The 22,063-nt window shown below is 37.4% G+C and overlaps 2 long non-coding RNA genes across 5 annotated transcripts in view; one reads left to right on the forward strand and one right to left on the reverse strand.

The window, feature by feature from the left end:
* The window catches only part of LOC144308133 (uncharacterized), a 38,398-nt gene extending 27,617 nt beyond the window's left edge, over positions 1–10,781 (reverse strand). Inside the window, exon 1 of the long non-coding RNA XR_013374757.1 lies at positions 10,610–10,781. This is a non-coding gene — a long non-coding RNA (uncharacterized LOC144308133). The remainder of the gene's footprint in view (positions 1–10,609) is intronic.
* The window catches only part of LOC144307662 (uncharacterized), a 251,529-nt gene that overhangs the window by 69,254 nt on the left and 160,212 nt on the right, over positions 1–22,063 (forward strand). The window lies entirely within an intron of this gene.

The following is a 22,063-nucleotide window of genomic DNA, read 5'->3' on the forward strand; positions in this document are numbered from 1 at the left end:
CCCCTGGTTTCATTGATCTATTATTTTTAAAGTTTCTATATCATTTATTTTGGCTCTAATCTTTATTATTTCCTTCTTTCTGTTGACTGTAGTTTTTGTTTGTTCTTTTTCTAGCTCCATGAGGTATAAAATTAGGTTATTTATTTGGGATTTTTTTCTTGCTTCTTGAGGTAGACCTGTATTGCTATAAACTACTCTCTTAGAACCACTTTTGCTGCATCCTAGAGGACTTGGGCTGTTGTGTTTACATTTTGATTTGTTTCCATGTATTGTTTAATTTCTTCTTTGATTTTCTGTTGGCCTGTTCATAATTCAGTAGCATGTTTTTTAAGCTCCATATATTTGTCATCTTTTCAGATTTTTTTCTTGTGGTTTACTTCTAGTTTCATGGTGATGTGGTCAGAAAATATGCAGGGTATGATTTTGATCTTTTTGAATTTGTTGAGGTTTGTTTTGTGGGTTAATATGTGATCTGTTCTGGAGAATATTCCATGTGCACTTGAGAAGAATGTGTATTCTGCTGTTTTAGGATGGAATGTTCTGAATACCTCTCATCTTACCTACCATCTCTTCCATTGTGTCAGTCAAAGCCATTGTTTCCTTGTTGATGTTCTGTTTAGATAATCTGTCTATTGATGTGAGGTAATAAAATCCCCTTTTATTGTATTACTAATTCCTTTATGTTTGTTATTAACAGTTTATGTATCTGAGTGCTCCTATGTTGAGTGTATAAATATTTATAATTGTCATATCTTCTTGTTGAAGTGTTCCCTTTATTATTATATAGTGTCCTTCTTTGTCTCTTGTTACATTCTTTGTTTTTTTATTTTTTATTATTTTATTTTATTTTTATTTTTTTTAAGATTTTATTTATTTATGAGATTGAGAGAGAGAGAGAGAGAGAGAGAGGCAGAGACACAGGCAGAGGGAGAAGCAGGCTCCATGCAGGGAGCCTGCTGCCGGACTCGATCCCAGGACTCTGGGATCACGCCCTGGGCTGAAAGCGGCGCTAAACCACTGAGCCACCCGGACTGCCCTCTTTTTTTTTTTTAAGATTTTATTTATTTATTCACGAGAGACACAGAAAGAGAGAGAGAGAGAGAGAGAAAGAGAGGCAGAGACACAGGCAGAGGGAGAAGCAGGCTCTGTGCAGGGAACCTGATGTGGGACTCGATCTCGATCCCAGGACTCCAGGATTACGCTCTGGGCTGAATGCAGGCGCCAAACCACTGAGCCTCCCAGGGATCCCCACATTCTTTGTTTTAAAGTCTATTTTGTTCAATATAAGTATGCTACTCTGGCTTTTTATTTTTCATTCAAGATTTTATTTAAATTCAGGTTAGTTTACATGTAGTGTAGTATTAGTTTGAAGGGTAGAATTTAGTGATTCACCAGTTGCATATAACACCTTTTGCTTGTTACATCAAGTTCCCTCCTTAAGACACATCACCCAATTACCTCAACCTCCTACCTACCTCCCCTCAAGTAACCCTCAGTTTGTTACCTATTGTTAAGAGTTGCTTATGGTTTGCTTCCCTGTCTTTATCTTAATTTATTTTTCCTTCCCTTCCCCTATGTTCATATGTTCTGTTTCTTAAATTCCACATATGAGTGAAATCATATGGTATTTGTCTTTCTCTAACTTATTTTGCTTAGCATAATACACTCTAGTTCCATCCATATCATTGCAAATGCTGATTTCATTATTTTTGATGACTATGTAATATTCCATTATATATATTATATATATAAAACACATCTCTATCTCTTCATCAGTTGGCAGACATTTGGACTATTTACATATTTTGAATAGTGTGGTAGTGCTGCTATAAAGATTTATATCCATTTGCATGATAAATGTTTCTCCATCCTCTCATTTTCAATCTTTGGGTGTCTTTTCATCTATAATGGGTCTCTTGTAGGCAGCATATACATGGGTCTTGTTTTTTCAATATTTTCTATCACCTTATGTCTTTTGTTTGGAGCATTTAGTTTATTTACTTTCAAAGTAATTGATACATAGGTATTTATTGCCATTTTATTACTTGTTTTGTGCTTATTTCTGAAAATTTTCTCTTGTCTTTTCTTATATTTCTCTAGAAAGCAGATATCCTAACCTAGATTGTGACAATGGAACATACTGGCCTGTGGGATCCCCTAATTTTAAAGTGTCCTTTGTAAGTTACTCTTAAGGTCTCAGTTGGGACCTGTATTAAAGACTAGAACATACTCCGAATCCTTTCCATTTTGTCTTTCTTCCCTCTTTAACTCCAAAGTATCAAAGCTACATGCTGTTTGTTTTTTTCTTCAAAGGCATTATCCAGGCACCAAAAACAGAAATGGAAAGAGACAGGTTTAGTCCAAAGTACCAGTTTCCATTACCTTAAGCTGCCTCAATGGTTTTTCTTAGGGGGTAGAGTTTCTCACACTTGGTCTCAAGCCCACAGTATATGCAATACTTCAGTCAAATTGCTTGCGACATATTAGAGTGATTGCTTAGGAATTATGAGTTCCTCATATATTAAAAGAAGCCTGAATACTTCTTATAGAGGCACTGAACTAAAGAGGAGAATAGTTTTCAAAATTCCTACTTGTCATGGAGTTATACTGCAATGTTGAAAATGTTCTGTTTTACATGACACACGAAGATGCACAGTCACAGACTATATTGAAAATGATAGATTCCAAGAATGTCGCTCAGAGTCCTCCATACTCTGGTCCTGGCCTGTTTTTCTGTTCTAATCTCCTATTATGCTTACTCTTTCAGTTTAGTTCCATATATATTTATTTGAATGTTTGTGATATACTTAATGGACACATCCTAGGCCCTGTAGATAACTCAGAGACTTATATAACCTATAGTCCCTTCTTCAAGAAGCACAAAAACTCATAATCTCAGAAGGGAAAATTCTAAAGTGTCTTGCATGGTTAATGGGATTATAGGAGCTTGCTCCATGTAAAGAAGTCATGCATGAGGGAGTGTGAGCCACCCCTGTTCCATTCTTGGCCACTGGTTTTTCTGACAGGCTTAGGCTCTCTATGGCTTAGGAGGCCATAGAGAATAAAGAGATCTTAGATATGTGGAGTGTAAGTTGTGGGTTCCAGCCCTATTATCCTGATTTTGGGTAAGTCACTTCTTGCAAGATATACAAAGTAATATTATTTTCCTGCTTACCCCTAGGGAAGAGTTGAACAAACTTCAAGGAATGAGGTGTAACCATCAATGAATTTTTTCCCTATATTGAATATTTGTTCTAAATAAGAGTTTTGGCCCTTCCAATAATTTTGAAAGAAGCTTGGAAAGCATGAAATGTGCTGACATTCCAGCAGTTTTGGTGTATGCAACCTGTAATCATCTAGGAATGCAATTCTGGGTATATCAGGTATCCAAATTCCACCTGTGTTTCTCCTGGATGTCCCATTTGGCCCTAAGACATCTGCTATAACAGATGTGTGCGTGTTTTGCCTGATAGAAGGAAAGATGTCTGGGTGAGGGAAGGGGGTACTGCTTGCTGTAGGTCAAAGTAATTTGAGATAGCAGGTATTGGAGGTTCTGCACTCTTAGCAGTGTGCCCCATTCCTTCAGGGATTTCCAAGGCAAAGGGTAGAGATGAGATGTAAAGAAGAGAGAGTGGAAAACCTACTGCTCAAATCAAGCTTTGGTATTTGGAAAGAAGATGTTTGGGAGGTCAAGATACTTGGATTCTAGTCCCAGTTCTGTCATTGACTTGATGTGTGACCTTGGGAAATTAATTTCTTAATTAATTCTGACCTTAAGTTTTCTTATATTAAAAAAAGTAGTTGGGTGAACTGAATTCCAAGGTACCTTCTCACTCTGACCTTCAATACTTTGGGTCCTCAAAGTTCTTTAGAGAGTGAGAAATACCAAGACTGTCAGATATCATAAACAGAAAGTTAAGGAATATAAAAGAAAATAATTTTACAGTACAAAAGCAAAATATGAATTTGTGCATTGTGTTATAAGTATTTTACTCTATGTACTTTCCAGATTTTCCAGGATAAATATCTTGTCCAATTTTTTCTAGAAACAATCCAAATATCCTGGTAATTGCAATGTTTCACTATTCGAATTAAATCTCCTAAACTGCCTCATTCAATCAGAAAGGATTTCAGAACATCTTTTTTTTTTTCTCACTAGAAAATCAGAGAGGGAGACAAACCATAAGAGACTCAACTATAGGAAACAAACTGAGGGTTGCTGGAGAGGAGGTGAGGGGAATGGGGTAACTGGGCGATGGATTAAGAAGCACTGGGTGTTATATGCAACTGATGAATAACTGAACTCTACCTCTAAAGCTAATGATATATATTAATTAATTAATTAATTAATTAATTAAATTAAAATAAAATTAAATTAAAAAGAAAAAAGCAATGCCTTATATTTTGCATCAGAAAACATGGTTGCCATAACTCTGTAGCACTCACCTTATCTTTCCTTTCTAGGTTTTTTCCTTATGCATATCAAGTTTTTCATTGGTATAAATAATATTCAAAGCAATTGAAACTTTCTATAAGTATAATCTGTTTGGATCACGTATTACTCACAAAAGACATGTGTTTGGAAATATAAAGAACCATGCTTAAAACTAGACATTTGTGGTGGATGCTTGGAATAGACAAAGAGGCAAACTAGACTTCTCTATTGTAAGATTCTAGACATAATTATAGGACAGAAGAATCTGAGGAGTGGGGAGGAATAGCAGCAGAAGCAGAGAGAAGGAAGTTTCAAATACCTTTTATATATGGCCTCTCCTGGTGGAGATTAGGAGCCAGAAGTTTTGGACTAACACGAAGTAGAAGGTAAATGATGCCTGCCTGAATTTTTTTCTGTAGTGCAAACCTTTCCTGAGTCCCAGACTAGAATTTCAAACGGCCTGTTCCATCTCTCAATATGGCACCTCAAACTCATTTATCTTCCCTTTAAAACCTTTTTTTTTTCTCCTGAATTCATTGTTTCTATTGCTGGCACCACCATTTTTTCCCCAATCACTAAGACTAATAACTTTGGCAATATCTCTGATTTTTCCATTACCTCACTAAATCCAGTCAGTTGCCACACTGTGTGGATATTCCTCCATAATCTCTCTCATGAGCAAAGATTCCTATGCATATTCACTACCACCACCTTTATTTAGGCTTTCATAACTTCTCATTTCAAACATTTTAATAACCCTTTTATCTGGTCCATTCCTTCTAAACCTTATCAACTTCAATCAATAAAAATCTAGAGAAAACTTCACCTTAGTTTCTTTTCCCACCAGTAGCTCCACCAGTAGTGTTAGATTAAGTTTATGGGATTGTGATATTCTCAATTTATATTGGTACATGTGCATTTTTTAATTGAGAGACATGAATAAAGAAGATGTGGTATATGTATACAATGGAATATTACTCAGCCATTAGAAACGACAAATACCCACCTTTTGCTTCGACGTGGATTGAACTGGAGGGTATTATGCTGAGTGAAATAAGTCAATCGGAGAAGGACAAACATTATATGGTCTCATTCATTTGGGGAATATAAAAAATAGTGAAAGGGAATAAAGGGGAAAGGAGAAAAATGAGTGGGAAATATCAGAAAGGGAAACAGAACATGAGAGACTCCTAACTCTGGGAAATGAACAAGGGGTGGTGGAAAGGGAGGTGGGCAGGGGGTGGGGGTGACTGGGTGACGGCCCTGAGGGGGGCACTTGATGGGATGAGCACTGGGTGTTATGCTATATGTTGGCAAATTGAACTCCAACAAAAAAATAATAATTGTGAAACACATACACACACAAAAGAATGAGAGACATGAATAAGGTATAGCATCAGTTTGTAGGACTTCCTGAAATAATAGATGGAGGAAATTTCAAGAGTTTTAAGTGGACTAAGATAGTTGCATAATTACATTTGTGTCTCACTCTGAAGCACTCCCATTGTATATTTTATCTCCTAGTTTGGATGTTAAAACAGACCCAACATCTGTAGCTTTCCTCTTGGCCACAACATAAGATTTTATCTTCTTTGTTTCTTTTTTAATACATCTGTATCAGCTGAATGCTTTCTGTTGCTTTTTGCTCTCTAGCCTCATCTGATCCATATCACAGATGTTGGGAGTTCAGGGATTTCCCCTTAGGTTTTAGTGTCTCCTCATTACCAGCCTTGGCCTCTTACTACAGTCATGTTTCCATCACTCACAATGTACTTGGCCATGTGGCAGCTTTGCTGATGGGCTCTGCAGCCATCTCCCACAAACAGGCCAAGAGGTGACATTCAATCTATCCAGAGTATACTTTTATCCTGCCAAAGCTGTAAAACTGTCTAGAATTGTAGTCCCTTCCAGTTATGTGCACCAAAGCACCTGCCAATATAATTAATCAGTTTCCTAATGATTTCATGGTACATCAGATAGAGCTCAGGTGACTTGTAGTAAGGAAAGTAAGGCCATAGCAGCACTGAGCTGGTTTGGGCTTAGAGATTCTGAAACTCTTAAGCACAATGCATAAGAAGTCCATTGAGTGTTTCTGGAATCTGTCCCAAAGACCAGAAAATATCTAGGTAGAGGCAAAATAAAGGTTAGGAGAACACAGATGTCCTAGCTCTCATGCAAAGGCTGCCTCCTCAGTGAGGGTTGTGGGGTGACCTAGCCCAGTCACCCCATGGCTGCCATTTAGTCAGTGGGCCTGCTTGTCGGGGTCTAGGGGCAGCTCTAGAGGGCTTGCCAGTGTCTCAGGCATGTACAATGTTTTCATCTAACTAAAACCACATGCAGAAGGATCGTGTCATACTTGGCATATAACCACTCAAGAAAGGCATGAGAGGGTGTCCAGACCTTAACTTGTTTGAACAAATGTTCAAAAAACATTTCTAAGGGAATATTCCAGAAAAACATACTCAAGGTCTTAAAACAGATGTTCAGCCTCTAGGAGGATTGTGTTGCTTCACAGCCATTATTATTGAAAGCTATAAGTAGAACCAAATCACTTCAGGGTTTGAACTATGGTGACTTTTCAGATCTTTTCTTGTAGCTTTCTTGTGGGCCAGGAGAAGAAGGGTGGATTAGATAACAGAGGCTAATGCTAAGGCGACAGCATTCTGTTGTCTTTCAGTGCCTTGGCTTCTTTTAGTGCCTTGGCTAGATTTAGGCAGGCAAGGGCATAGACCCCTGACTAGCTGACTTAATCTCTAAGAGCCTCAGTTTCCTCATTTGTAAAATGAGGACAATAACATTGCTCAGTTGGTAGGTTTCTGAAGAGGACTAAAAGGAAATATAATATATGAAGAGTTCGAATAGTGCATATCATGTATTAAGCACTCAGCAAGTCCTAAATAATATTAACATTACTACTAGAAGTACTTTTACCTTTACCACTTCTTCTAATACTATTAAAACTACTACAACTATGCAACAACTACGAGAACTACTACTACTACTACTACTACTACTACTACTACTACTACTACTACTATTGGTAATGAGAGTTTTTCCCAAATAAGTTGAGAAGTTGAATACCTCAAGATAATTATTTTCTAGCATGTGTAGAAGGTAGCAGTATCAAGGAAGATTGCAGGACTATAATTCTAGCTAGGAATAGAATAAATACCAGAACAGTGCAGGAACTTGGAATTATATTTCTCTTATCTCAAACCCAAACTCTTCCACTCTTCATTAGTTTGCTGTGTGATGTAGCCCAACCCACTTTAGATCTCTGGGTTTCAGTAACTACCCTTGAAATTAAAATGCCATTGACACTTATTTGCAAATCACCTGGCCTATACCAGAGGCCTAACCTGTGAATGGAATATGATATAAACAAACTGGTCCACATGGGGCATGGCACCAGCCTCTAAAATTTCACCAAGCTAACTGGCTCCTAATCCAGAGACATGCTATAACCACTACCAGGATTTTTGTTAACCACTGCCAGTGATAGATTGAACTCATTGTCACTGGGAGCCTAGTCTTACTTTCAATATAGCCATCCCTTGTTATTTCATATTTGCCCATCTACATTTGGTCATCCATAATGACTCTTAAAGAAATTTAATTCATCCATCCATCCATTCCACAAGTAATTATTGGGCAACTACAACATGCCAGACATTGTTCTCAGCACTGGGGATATAGCAGTGAATAAGGCAGACAAAAGTCCCTGGTATTATGAAGCTTATAGTCTAGCTACCTAGTCTGGCCAAATGCAATATTCCAAGAAACATTATTGAGGCAAGTTCAGTTTACCTTTTTGAAACAAATTATGGTCAATACTTTTCAACTGAACATGCTTTCTGGGAGGCAGGGTTGGGTGGAGAGGGAGGAGATGGCCTTGAATCTAGCCTGAGAAAAGGCTCAAGAGGGTGGTTTGGGAAAAGCCTTTAATAATAATATGACTATATTTTGATTTATCAGATGAATCTGGTTTATATCAATTATGTATCTAATATATATTGTATAGCTTATGTATATTGAATGCATCACCTTTTGAAATATGATAGAAAGTAATGTGACTTTTAATTGTGTAGTTCATAAACTGACTCTGAAGGCAGCTCCAAAAACATTTCAAAAATATTCTGAACAATAACAGCATAATCATAAATAGGTAGATAGATAGATAGATAGATAGATAGATAGATAGATAGATAGGTCCATCCCCAAGGGGACTTCTTTGAAAAGTACAATATGCATTTGGATGTACAAGTTCTGGTATATTCTTAAAATAAATATTAAATTAGCAGTCAATTTGTTTAAAAAACATTGAAGTAAGAAAATCAGTTAGATTTTTATATGTATTTATTATGTTTGGACTTAAAGTCATACAATTCAGTAAGCAGTTATAAAATTAGCTTACTTTTAAAAACACTGAATCAAATTTTTCTTCTCACCTTGGTTCATTCAGTTGGTTTATTCATAGTTTTTTTGCATATGGGTCTTAAAAAGTACAAAATGGTTATTTGGCCATTACCTATGCTGTGTTACATTTTTAATATGCACATCAACTTTCTGGTTATATGACAAGTCTGAAGAAATACTGCCTTCTGATTTAATGCTAATGTGTGATCAAATTCCTTGTAATTTAACTGGTATTTATGTTACAGGCAGAATGTTAAATCAGGAATTGTAAACAATTCCTAGGCAATGTGTATAATGTTTGTAAGTCATTCCTAGAAATTGTTCACAATGCCTGTAACATATATGCAACTAGCAACATGCCTGAAAAATATAAGAAAACTTCAAGATGCAAACTGGCCATTCCCGTGCCATCCCTGAATTATAACATTTGCTTTAATAATTCTAATTATTTATCTGTTTGTATATCTAGATGTTAATGGTAACTCTAGTAATAATAGTGTTTATTTTGATAGCTCTCATGGATTACTAGATTTTTACTAGTTATTGGGTGATACAGAGCTTTGGACAGGCTCATTTTAAGAGGAACTAGGAGTAAAAGAAACAAATAAATAAGAATAAAGGGAATCTTGTTTGCCAGGTATCCTCTGGCCTCATCCAAATATTCTTATTCCTGTTCTCAAGCTCCCTTGCTGTTTTCCCCAGATCATTAGACTCTATCCAAGTAGTTTTTGATACCCTAATGCCATCAAACTTTCCTAGGCCACTCAAAAGAAATCTAATAACTTTACAAACCTCACTGTGTTTACTTATTTATTTATTTTTTTAACCTCACTGTGTTTAAACATGAAACTTTTTGCCTGTTCCTGTTCACTTCCCACTAATGGGCCTCAGTGTCTCTCCATGGCATAATTGTTTAATTCTACATATTTGGTTCCTGTTTATTTTCATATACATTTTGAAATTATCTACATTTTGGTTTATGTTAGCATTGTGTGCTATGGGTTATATCTACCCAACTACCCCCAAACCAATTTGGAGGTGAAGAAAAAAAGTTGAATTAGTCCAGCCTTTGAGTATTAAGGTCATATTAAATCACTGATTGGAATTCTTTACCCTAATTGGAGCATTTCTAGTCCATTTAGACAACTAAACTGATTTGGTAAACTTCTGATTGACCAATGGAACTGGAACCCAGCAAGATGAGGCCAGGAAATGAATTGGCAAGATAGGATGTAGGATCAAGAAAGAAACTTCTGAGTGACAGAGCAAAGCCTTCTGATAATTGACCTCAGAATGTAGTATAGGTGCAAAGAAGTTGGTTGGTATGATAAGATGCTCCTAAGTAGGATTTGACAGCCATAAAAATGGGCCCTTTAATCTACTTAGATAATGACCATTATTCCATTTCTATCACCATTGTATCCAGATATGATCCATCTGTATCCAGATATGACCCATCTGTTCTAAACCCCACTCAGTCCTATCTCCTCTGTTGCAGTCCTGCTAGTTGCTTCAGGCCACACTGTATGTCTTTTGCTTGAACTCCTCTAGCTCTTATTTAAGTTCATTTTGCCTCTAGCACTTAGCTGCACTATATCTAAATATTTACTGTGTGATATTTTCATGTATGCCTTATACTTATGGTAACCATATTTTCCAAACCCAAAATTAAAGCACATCATTTTAAAATTTAGGTAGACTATTTGAAATTAATAGTAACCTAGAAAACAAATGCTTATTTCCTTCTATGTCACTTACCTATTAAATATTAGCTGATATTGATGTATTGGCTGCTAAAGATAAAGAAGAACATAAGTTGGCATCTACTAAGTTACAAATAAAGGACCCTGATATTCTTTGCAGTGTCCAATACAGAAAGGTATTGTACAAATGCCTTATCACTGTGTGTGAGGAATGATATAAGAATCCTGAAAAAAGGAATCCTTGGGTGGCGCAGCGGTTTGGCGCCTGCCTTTGGCCCAGGGCGCGATCCTGGAGACCCGGGATCGAATCCCACATCGGGCTCCTGGTGCATGGAGCCTGCTTCTCCCTCTGCCTGTGTCTCTGCCTCTCTCTCTTTCTCTCTGTGTGACTATCATAAATAAATAAAAATTAAAAAAAAAAAAAAAAAAAAAAAAAAAGAATCCTGAAAAAGAAGAAAAAACTGGGAAATGAGAAGGGTAACAGAAAGTATCAGTAGCAAAAGATATAAGGATCATATCATATAAGGATAGTCTAAAAAGATGGGAACTTGTTATTCAGAAAGACAGAAATGAAAGAGGTTTCACTGAAGTCTGTAAGGATGTGGATTAGGTGAATTGGATTCCCCAAATTCTAGAATTTGTTTGTTTACAAAATTCTAGAATCCTTCACTGGGCTGCCCGTATTCCTGAATACCAAAATTTCAAGTAAATTTAGGAAAATAGGGTGATAAATGCATGGAACTTGCTATTATTTTAAGAGGTAGTACAGGATGAGAACATAGCTTAGAAATGAGTTTAGGTACATACAAGGCTGGCAGGTCCATAAGGGATATTAAACTATTTTTATCCATTAATTTTTAGCTCAATTCGTTATTGAGATAACTAGTTAATTCATTGTGAAGCAGAAAGAAGCCATTTTATCTATAGAGTCAGACATGCTGACAGCAACAAGAAGGGGTAGCTTACAATGAGGAGGAAGTAAAAGAATTATTTAAGACTAGTAATCTGGAATCAGTTTAGGGACTAATTTACTTACACACCTTAGCTTCACCTGAGAGTAACAAAGCATAGTTCAGAAATTCATGCTTTTAATATTCCTTTTGAGTCATTAAGATAAGCAAATTATATTCTATCTACTTTATGTGGAATTCATGATTCTTACAAGTAAGGATCTAAGATCCTTATCCTAATCAAATTGGCAAGCCTCACCACAACACCTTGGATTTTTCTCATACTGAGAAAAAAGGTTATAAGATATAAATGATCTGCAAACATAAGAAGCAGTTATTTGGGGAAGTAATAGTCCAGATGATGAAAGGCAAGAGAGGATACTCTTGCTAATAAAGTTTATTGGCATTTTAAAGGTTACAAACAGAAACATGGTGATACAGTGCTCTTTTGTCCTTTCTGCCAAATGATAGTAGCATTTCTTGGCAATTCAGGGCAACTAGAGAGCTTTGAGGTCCAGCACAAAGAGAGTAATGGTTCTAGATATTCTTTATATTGAAATTTATCAACATATCCTGGAATCCTTAAGGAAGCATTTTAAAATTTAGTTTCTCTATACTGGACAATATACATGATTAAGGGCCAAGGAGAGAGTGGCATTTGGAGGCCATCCTTCACTATGATAGTCTGCAAACCAGACACAGAATAAGTGGCAGTATGTTAACAAAAACTGAAATCAGGAGATAAACACTTTTCTTCTTGTGGTGAGCCACTGAGTAAATTTAGAAGATTTATTATGAAGTTGGTTTTGTCCCTTCTCATGAGGCTAAGCCATGTTCCTAATTATGCCCAACTTCGTAAATGATCTTGCACCAAATGGTTTATGTTGTATTTGGCACCAGTGATCTGGTCCTAGTAAATGTTAAGCTCATTGAGGGTAATGTCTATATCTCACTACCCTCTCTATCCCCATTCTGCCAACTTTCCTTCTCCTTGCTCAGTTGCAGCAGTGCCCTGCACATAGTAAGAATTCAGTGAGTATTGCTAAAATAATGAATACTTTATATGTGGTCATTATTTGCTATTAATATATAAACAGTTTGCTATTTTTAAAAAAGATTTTATTTATTTACTTGACGGGGGGAGAGAGAGAGAGAGAGAGAGCCAGAGAGCACAAGCAGGAGGAACAACAGAGGGAGAGGGAGAAGCAGGCTCCTCACTACCCAATGTGGGGCTTGATCCTAGGACTCTGGGATCATGACCTAAGCCAAAGGCAGATGCTTAACCAACTCAGCCACCTAGGTGTCCCTAAACAGCTTGCTATTAAAGTGGAAAGTAAGAGTTTAAGAAGCACAAAGAACAAACTTTTGCATGCTCAAAATAGTTGCTTTGGCTTCAGAAAATAGGTACACGGTCATAAAATAACTAAACTCCTCTGCCCTTAGGTTCTGAATCTAGTTGCTTTAGGAAGTAGTGGGTAGTCCAGCCTTGGGGAATTTTATCAGCAAGTGCTGAACTGGATAACACTTGTCAGGGATATTATGGAGGGGGTCCCTGTATTAGTCTGGAATGGGGAGTAGTTAAACTTTAAGGCATGATTTTTCCCCAAGTTTTTATTTAAATTCTATCTAGTTAACATACAATGCACTATTAGTTTCAGGTGTAGAATCTAGTGATTCATCACTTATATACAACACCCTGTGCTCATCATAAGTGCCTTCCTTAATACCCATCACCATTTTAACCCAACCCCCTACCCACCTTCCCTCCAGTAACCATTAGTTTATAGTTAAGATTCTGTTTCTTGGTTTGACTCTCTCCCCCCCCCATGTTCATTTGTTTTGTTTCTTAAATTCCACATATGAGCAAAATCTTATGGTATTTGTTTTTCTCGGACTTATTTTGTGTAGCATAATACTTTCTAGCTCCATCCATATAATTATAAATAGCAAGATTGCATTATTTTTATGGTTCAGTAATATTCCATTGTATATATATGCCACATCTTTATCCATTCATCAGTAGATGAACATTTGAGCTCTTTCCGTAATTTGGCTATTGTTAGATAATGCTGTTTTAAACATCGGGTGTATGTATCCCCTTGAATTAGTATTTTTGTATCCTTTGGGTAAATAGCTAGGAAGGCAATTGCTGGACTGTAGTTTTTTTTTTTTTTTAACTTTTTGAGGAAACTCCATACTGTTTTCTAAAGTGGCTTCCTCAGTTTGCATTCCCAGCAACAGTGTAAGAGGGTTCCCCTTTCTCTTTATCCTCATTTAAGGCACAATTTAAAAAAAAAAAGATTTATTTATTTATTCATGAGAGACAGAGAGAGAGAGAGGCAGAGACAGAGGCAGAGGGAGAAGCAGGCTCCATGCAGGCAGCCCCATGCAGGACTCAATCCCATGACCATGCGATCATTCCCTGAGCCAAAGGCAGATGCTCAGCCACTGAGCCACCCAGGCATCCCATAAGGTGCAATTTTTGATAAAAGTTACAAAAGGTAATATGGTCCAAGAAAGAAGGTTTCTAGTTGAAAGATGTAGAGTAATCTTTCAAGAAGGCCTTGCAAGCCTTTTTACTAAAGCCTAGTTCTGCCTTATTGGTAGAGAACGTTAAATTAATCCTTTATCAGGAAAACAGGAACTTAAAGTTATCCAAACCAGACTTCTTGACTCACCTGGAGCATCTCTGTGTGGACTCCTCCATGTTTAATTCTGTGTTACCTAAAGTGAAAGTTAGCTTAGAAGGCTTAATAGAGCCATAACTTCCTGTATCTTCAACTTTTGGGGATTAGTGTATCTTATGTCTGTTGTGAACCCAGCAGAGAACTAGGAGTTGTGGGGATGGAAAGGGGTGTAAAGCTTTTTTTTTTTTTTTTTTTTTACCCCCTGGGTGAGCTGTATGGTGAATTTGATATACTTTCTCCAGAAGTACCACCCCATAACTTTTCTCATTCTCTCCTAGAAAGAGAGATTCAGGCTCTCATCACCTTCTGTTTAATTTTTTCCAACAACAAGCCTCTCTGTTTCCAAGATGCTCCCCTCCAATCCAAACATTACAGTATAGCCAGAGCTTTTGTCCTAAAGCACAGATGCAATCCTGCCACTCTCTTGTTTTGCAAATCCTCAGTGGCCACCTACTGAGATGAGCCCTATAGGAATTAATTCCTAACACTAACACACTAACCAACACTTGCATTCTAGACCATTCACAATCTGTACCTAATTTGGCTTAGGTCTAACTCCCACCATTATTTCTATATATCCTATTCTTCTGCCTTACCCAACTACTCCCTATTTCTTGGAATATAGCAAATAATACTGAATATTATTTCATATGCTTTGCCTGGAATCTCTTTATAATTTGCCACTTGAAAAAATCCTACTGTCCTCATGTGTTACCTTCTCTGTGAAGATTATCCTGAATCTCTCAGGCAGAATTAATTCTCTTTCTCTGCATTCTTTTAGCTGGGGAAGACAATAGCTCATATTCATGACCAGATTTGCTCATACATAATTGAAATAGCCTTCATGGCACAATTTGAGGCCTTTTGGAGGTCTCCATCTTTGCCAATTCATAGAATTTAAGTGCCAGAAGAAATCTTAATGTCAACACATACAAATTCTTTCATACCAATGAATGTCTTTCAAGTTCCAGAAAAGGTGAAATGATTTGTTCAAATTCACACTCAGTGCTGTCTTTAAGGGGTGATAGACCAAAGTTCTTTCCCAAAATTGTCAGTTTAGTCATATTGCCTACCTTTTGAATTTATCATTGCCTTCTCCTAGCTTCTTTCAAAATGCAATATCTCATGAAAATATATCATTTTAAATCTTCAGTACTTCAATATAAATACATTTATCAGATCAATTTTCTTCTCAACAGGAGACAGTCACAGCAGTATTAAAGGATAGAGGATGAAATGGGAATGAAAAGCAAGTTGGACCAACTTCCCAATTTTGATCCTAAATCACATTTTCCTGAGAAATTGAGGAATGAATAGAGACATGGAAAGATTATAGGAATTTAAGAGATTAGATACGACATTTTTCATCAGTTCCTTAATTCTACTGTCATGGAAATACAGTATTCTGTTGGCACAGAGAAGCCTGAGGGAAGGGGGGGCAGGTGCATCCTGCCTTTAAACAGATTTCAGCAAATTGGAGAAATTTCAAGGGAGTTATTGAAAGACAACTGGGATCAGCTAAATAGAGTCAAGAACTTCCTGATGGATGGAAGCAGCTTGAAGGCTCTAGAAATAAGGATACTAGTTTATTGCCTGCTAAGGTTTTGTGAGAAAGGAGGGAAGCATAATAGCCCACAGATATTAGAAATTGGGAATAATTATCTGGACTGGTATCAGGAGAAAAAAGTAATATTAATGATATAAAATGAATAAGAGTGGTAGGATATATGCTGACAAGGTGGAAAATATCTTAGCAGACAAAACTAATGAACTATGTCATCATCTTCTCAGGGGAGAAAGAAGTTCTGGAACCTGAAATGTGCTCAAGGACATAAAGCATAGGATAAGATAGTGTTGGGAATAAATATGAAGAATTTAGCTTGGGTGACAGGACAGATGTTTTTTAGGGTAGATCTTGAGGTCTCAGGAAGTCTGAGCACATTTGCTTTACAGTCTTTTTTGATATCAAAGAAATAGCAACTAAAATGGGAGGCAAAAGGTGAATAGGAAGTGAAGGATATAATTACTGGTAAACATCATCTTTAGGTCAAAATTTTCCATACATGAAATACAAAAGCCAGCAATGGTGACTGTGTTAGTATAGAATTACCCAAAACTTAATGTATTCTTTCTTTACTTTTTTATTTCAAAATTTTTTCTTTGCATTTTGTTTGAAGAAATTTAATTATGATGTGCATTGTGGCATAGATTTCTTTGGTTTTATTCTATTTTTGGTTTACTTAGCTTCTTGAATATGTGCATTTATATTTTCAACAAAGTTGAGAAGTTTTTGGCTCTCAAATGGGACTTAGTGATATGAATGTTGGATATTTTGCTATTGCCCCACAGGTTTCTGAGACTCTGTTCATTTTTTTCCAGTCTATTTCTTCTGTTGTTTAGGTTGGGCAAATTCTTTTTTTAAAATATTATTTATTTATTTATTTATTTATTTATTTATTCATGAGAGACAGAGAGAGAGACAGAGATTGAGAGAGAGAGAGAGAGAGAGAGAGGCAGAAACACAGGCAGAGGGAGAAGCAGGCTCCATGCAGGGAGACCGACGTGGTATTCGATCCTGGGACTCCAGGATCTCGCTCTGGGCTGAAGGCAGATGCTCAACCGCTGAGCCACCCAGGGATCCCCAGGTTGGGCAAATTCTACTGATATGTTTTAAAATCCACTGATTTTATCTTTTGTCATCTACACTTGACTATTGAGCCCATTAGTGAGCTTAAACAGTCTTTCCGTTGTAATTTTTAGTTCTGTAATTTTTGTCTTTTTATCATAACTTTCTTTGGTGAGATTTTTTTAAGGTTTTATTTTATTTATTGATTCATGAGAGACACACACAGAGAGAGGGGCAGAGACACAGGCAGAGGGAGAAGCAGGCTCCATGCAGGGAGACCAACAAGGGACTCGATCCTGGGTCTCCAGGATCACGCCCTTGGCCGAAGGCAGCGCTAAACCGCTGAGCCACTTGTGCTGCCCACCCCCTTTTTTCCCTTTGGTGAGATTTCCTATGTCTTCATGTGTTTCAAAAGAATTTGTAATTATTGACTTGTGATTTTCATTATTCTTGATATGACAAGTAATTTTTTGTTGTTTCCCGGGCATTTTTTCCTAATACATTAGCAGATTCTGGGTCTTATTTATTTATTTTTATTGTAGCTGGTAGTCACCCTATTTAGATTTATCATGCAGATCCTGGACTACTTTAGTGAGCTGTTGTTTCCAAGTGTAATTTTCAGAATCTGTTCTGAAATGAAATGCTATTCTCAACTGCTTGGTTTATCTTGTGCTGCTGGGACTCCACAGTATCAATTGGTGCTGATTGAAGGAGCAGAAGAGACTCACCAAACCAAGGCCATCTGGTGCTTTTAAGTGGAGGAAGGGAATTTCCAGTCTGTGGGGATAAGGAGTGCCTACTCAGGTGATTGTTGTGTGGGATCTCTTTGTCATTGCCACCCAGCTGCCCAGTGTCTTTTGGTGAAGGAGGGAAGTTACATGCCCTCCAATAAAGGAGAGCACTTTTCCTAGACATTTTTGTCAGTGGGGAGATCAATCTCCCTTGCCTGTGGTGCTGGGCTGGCCTGGTGTAGTACTGTAGGTTCTGTAGGCAGAACTCCAAGTGATCTGGGAGAAGAATGACCATACTTGCATCATTTTCTGTTAAGTTAGGGGTCAGGAAATGCCAGGCCTGGGTTACTTTCTTCTGTTGAGTGGCATGATAAAAGGCACCCTGTTGTTTATTTGGCTTGTGATTTTCATTGTTCTTGAAATGACAAGTGATTTTTTGTTGTTTCCTGGGCATTTTTTTCCTAATACATTAGCAGATTCTGGGTCTTATTTATTTATTTTTATTGTAAATAAAATTTTCTTGCAATCATGAGGGTCCCTAAACAGTTCTACCTTTTATAGTTTTTTGTCACTTTTTAAAAATTAAAAAAAAAGATTTTATTTATTTATTCATGAGAGACCCACAGAGAGAAGCAGAGACACAAGCAGAGGGAGAAGCAGGCTCCATGCAGGGAGCCTGACGTGGAACTCGATCACGATCACGTGGGACTTGATCTCACTGAGCCACCCAGGCGTACCAGTTTTTTTGTCACTTATAATTTGCACTTAGTGGGGGAAGGGGGTGGAGATGTGAATCTATACTATCTTGTCTGGGCAGGAAGTTCTACATATACATCTTTCTTTTACTTATACAAAAAATGGTATTTTGGATGGTGACTAGAGTGTGGGACTGACTTTAGCTGAGGAACAATGGTAGATGGAATAGATATTGAGAATATGTGACCAGAAGGCTATGGAATTTACTACACAAGGGACAAGAATTGGCTGAGCAGCTACATGTTATTTCTATGGTCATAAGATTCCTTTATGAGTACTATTTCCATCTGGTCACTTATATAAATCCTTGAGCTACGGAAGGAATAATTGGAGGTCAGCCTATACTGATCTAAGTACCTAAGGTAATTGTACACAGTGTAGAAAGTTGTAGAAAGAGACAGTGCAAGAAGTCCTTGGGATTTGGCCTGTAGTTTGTATGCAAAATAGTGTTTAGATGAAGTACATTGCAATATTGTCAAAGGCCTCTGTCCTAGTGAGGAAGGATACCTTGTTATCTTATAGGTAGATGGATTTGTTCAAGTGTGAAGTTTTGTGTGCTTTGCCTGGTTGTCAAAGCATGTTATGAACAAGTGTAATGAACACTGCAGAAAATAGTTTTCAAAGATAAAATAAACAAAAGATGGGCTCTAGACCCTCTAAGATGCTTTCTAGCCTTAAGATTCCTTGACCACTTGGGGGCAGTGCCTTTATAGTTAGTTGTCATTTTGAATCAGCCTCTCAAAATGTTTCTATTTCTGACAGAGCTTGCCATTGCTGTTCTTGGCCATGCCTACTATTTGTCTTTTGGCTCTCCTAACTGGATTTTTCTCTGCAACTACTATGTGCATTTATTTCTTTTTTGTTTTCCCAGTCATATTGTTTGGGACTCCACCTTGCTTTGCTCTTGCTTTTGTGCGTTCCCATTCTTCCTTTTTGGGCTCTTGAGTCTACTTTCATCTTCACCTTAATGTAATTGACAACTTTGACCATCAGCCTTATGGGTCCTCAGATGATTCCTCTTTCTGCCAACTTACTGTGGCTTCTACACAATCATCATAGCCAATCAATTTAAAACTGATTTTAAGACTTATATGTTCTTGGAACCCCAGATTAGGGGGAAGGCCTCTGTTGCCTCCTGGCCCTGGTAGCTGGCTCTGTCCTTTCTTAGAGATCCACCCAGAAATCTTTGATGAGCTGCTCCAAGGGTTCAACTACTCCATCTCCCCTGACAAGCATAGGTGCATCAGGCCACCAACTACATCAAATGCCAATCTGGGGTGAGAACAGGTCCACATTCGTGTCCAATTTCAAGACCTAGAGATGATCAGGGAAACCCAGAACCCAGACTAGAAACAACTGGCTCCCCTGGGGCCTGCTGAGGAAGGTGGTTTTCCCATGACCCTTTCTCCCCATTTCAGGAACAGACCAAGCCACATCAGTTTAGGGGAAATGCAATGCAACCCATACTTTGGACAATTCTCAGGCCCAACGTATGTGATCTTGAGCAGCATTTAAGATTCTAACCCTCTGTGTTCTATTGGCTTGCAGATGTTAACTGATGACTCAATGGCATACTGGTCTTCATAAAAGCTATTAGTTGAGAGAAATGCTGTTGTTGCTCAGCTAACAAAGTGTGTAGAAGTTACCAATGGTTTACCATGTCTCCCCTAAAACCAACTGTACTTTGAAAAAAAAAAAGACTTATATGTTCTACTCTTATTTGTATTATGTAGGACGAATCTAATTTCAGTTTCCTATTGTATTTCTTAAAACAGGTAAATCTATATATATGGAATATAAGAAATAGTGAAAGGGATTTTAAGGGAAAGGAGGGGAACTGAGTGGGAAAAATTAGAGAGGGAGACAAACCATGAGAGACTCCTAACTCTGGGAAACAAACAAAGGGTCGCACAAGGGGAGGTGAGTGGGGGGATGGGGTAACTGGGTGATGGGCACTGAGGAGGGCACCTGATGGGATGAGCCCTGGGTATTATACTATTTTCACCTTAAGAAGTTTTCAGGCTTCTCCTCATTCACTGTTCTGGCTACTGTTTTGCAACATGATCTACTTTACCCATAACAGTCATAATATATGGTATCTAGCAGTAAAAAAGAAAAAAAAAGATATCTCAAGTGGTCTTACCAGCTCAAAATAAAGTGAAACTATCCTCTCCTTAACTTTGAGCATTATGCTATTGTTGATGCAATCTAACTTTACAATTAGCATTTTTGACAGCTTGCTAGCTCATCCTGAACTTAGAATTAACTAACTGGGATCAAGTCTGCAAAGATTGTGCTCTTACAAAGTCATATCATTTAAATCCTATGTTTGTACTGTTGTGTTTTCTTTTGGAATCACATGTAGGCTCTGATATGCATGTGTATATTACTAATACACACACATACACACACCCCTTTTGGGGCAAAAATTTACCTCCCAGATGTAAAACTGTTTCTTGGGCTATCTCTTTGACATGCATACAATTAGTGAAAAGGTTTTTTGAAAGTTAGTTTTTTATCTTTGTTCCTAGTTGCCATACTTTCCTCCTCACTTCTAACCCCCCATATTGACTATGTTTATGCCATGAAGAATGTGGCAGGAATCCTCCATCTTCAGGTTCTCTGTACCTGTCTGCCATGATCCTTTGGTTTTCCTCACTGTTGATCTTGCTTAAAACCATGAAAAAATTATTGTAATTTCCAACTTGGCCAAGAATAACAAGAGAAAATATGCCAGATAAGGCAAACTAATGGAGGCTTTGGCTCTAGGATATGGGTGGATTACCTAAGTGGTCAGTAGCGATAAGCATCTTGGAGCCATCCCCTTGCAAGCTTTTACTAGAGTCCTACCCCATCTCAAGGGTCATCAGAAGGATGAAGGGACTCCACTGTGGCATGATTTAATATTTCTGAACTCCAAACACAAAACCAGGCAGATAGACCATCTGAAGGGAATTGGGCTTTGTGGGTATCTATGAGAAATGTGGGTTTGATAAGAGGAAGAACTTGGACAAAATCTTCTTTTGTAAATATTTAGCAATTGGCTAACATTTGTACACATGACAGATATGATCTTTTCTAGTACTATCTAGATGGAAGGCAGGGGGAGGGAAGATACTACATCCTAGCTGATGATTCTGTGATGGATTAGTTTTATGGTGACTCCCATGGTGGAATATATCCAATAAGTCAAAATTCCTTGAAAAATTATCATCACATTCTTTGGGCCAGGAAAGAAGAGTTACAGGGATTTTCCTTCATTTCTCTCTATTCTTTTTAAAAATTTTAATTCCAATATAATTAACATATAGTGTTATATTAGTTTCAGGTATAAAATACAGTAACTCAACAATTCTACACACTACTCAGTACTCATCATGATATATATATTCTTAATCGCCTTCACCTATTTCACTCACCCCCACCCTCCTTCCTCTGGTAACCATCAGTTTGTTTTCTATAGCTAACAGTCTGTTTTTTAGTTTGTCTCTTTTTTCCGTGTTTTTTTTTTTCCTTTTTCCTTTGTTTCTTAAATTCCACATCAGAGTGAAATCATGTGGTATTTGTTTTTCTCTGACTGATTTCACTTAGCATTTTACCCTTTAGATCCATTTATGTTGCAAACAACAAGATTAACTAAGACCGCTCAGATGTTCACCATTGAGTATTATGTTTGCTGTGGGTTTTACATATATGGTCCTTATTATGTTGAGGTATGTTCCCTCTAAAACCTATTTTGTTGAGGGTTTTAAATTGATG

The sequence above is a fragment of the Canis aureus genome, chromosome X (genome assembly GCF_053574225.1).
Source record: "Canis aureus isolate CA01 chromosome X, VMU_Caureus_v.1.0, whole genome shotgun sequence".
Lineage (NCBI taxonomy): Eukaryota > Metazoa > Chordata > Mammalia > Carnivora > Canidae > Canis > Canis aureus.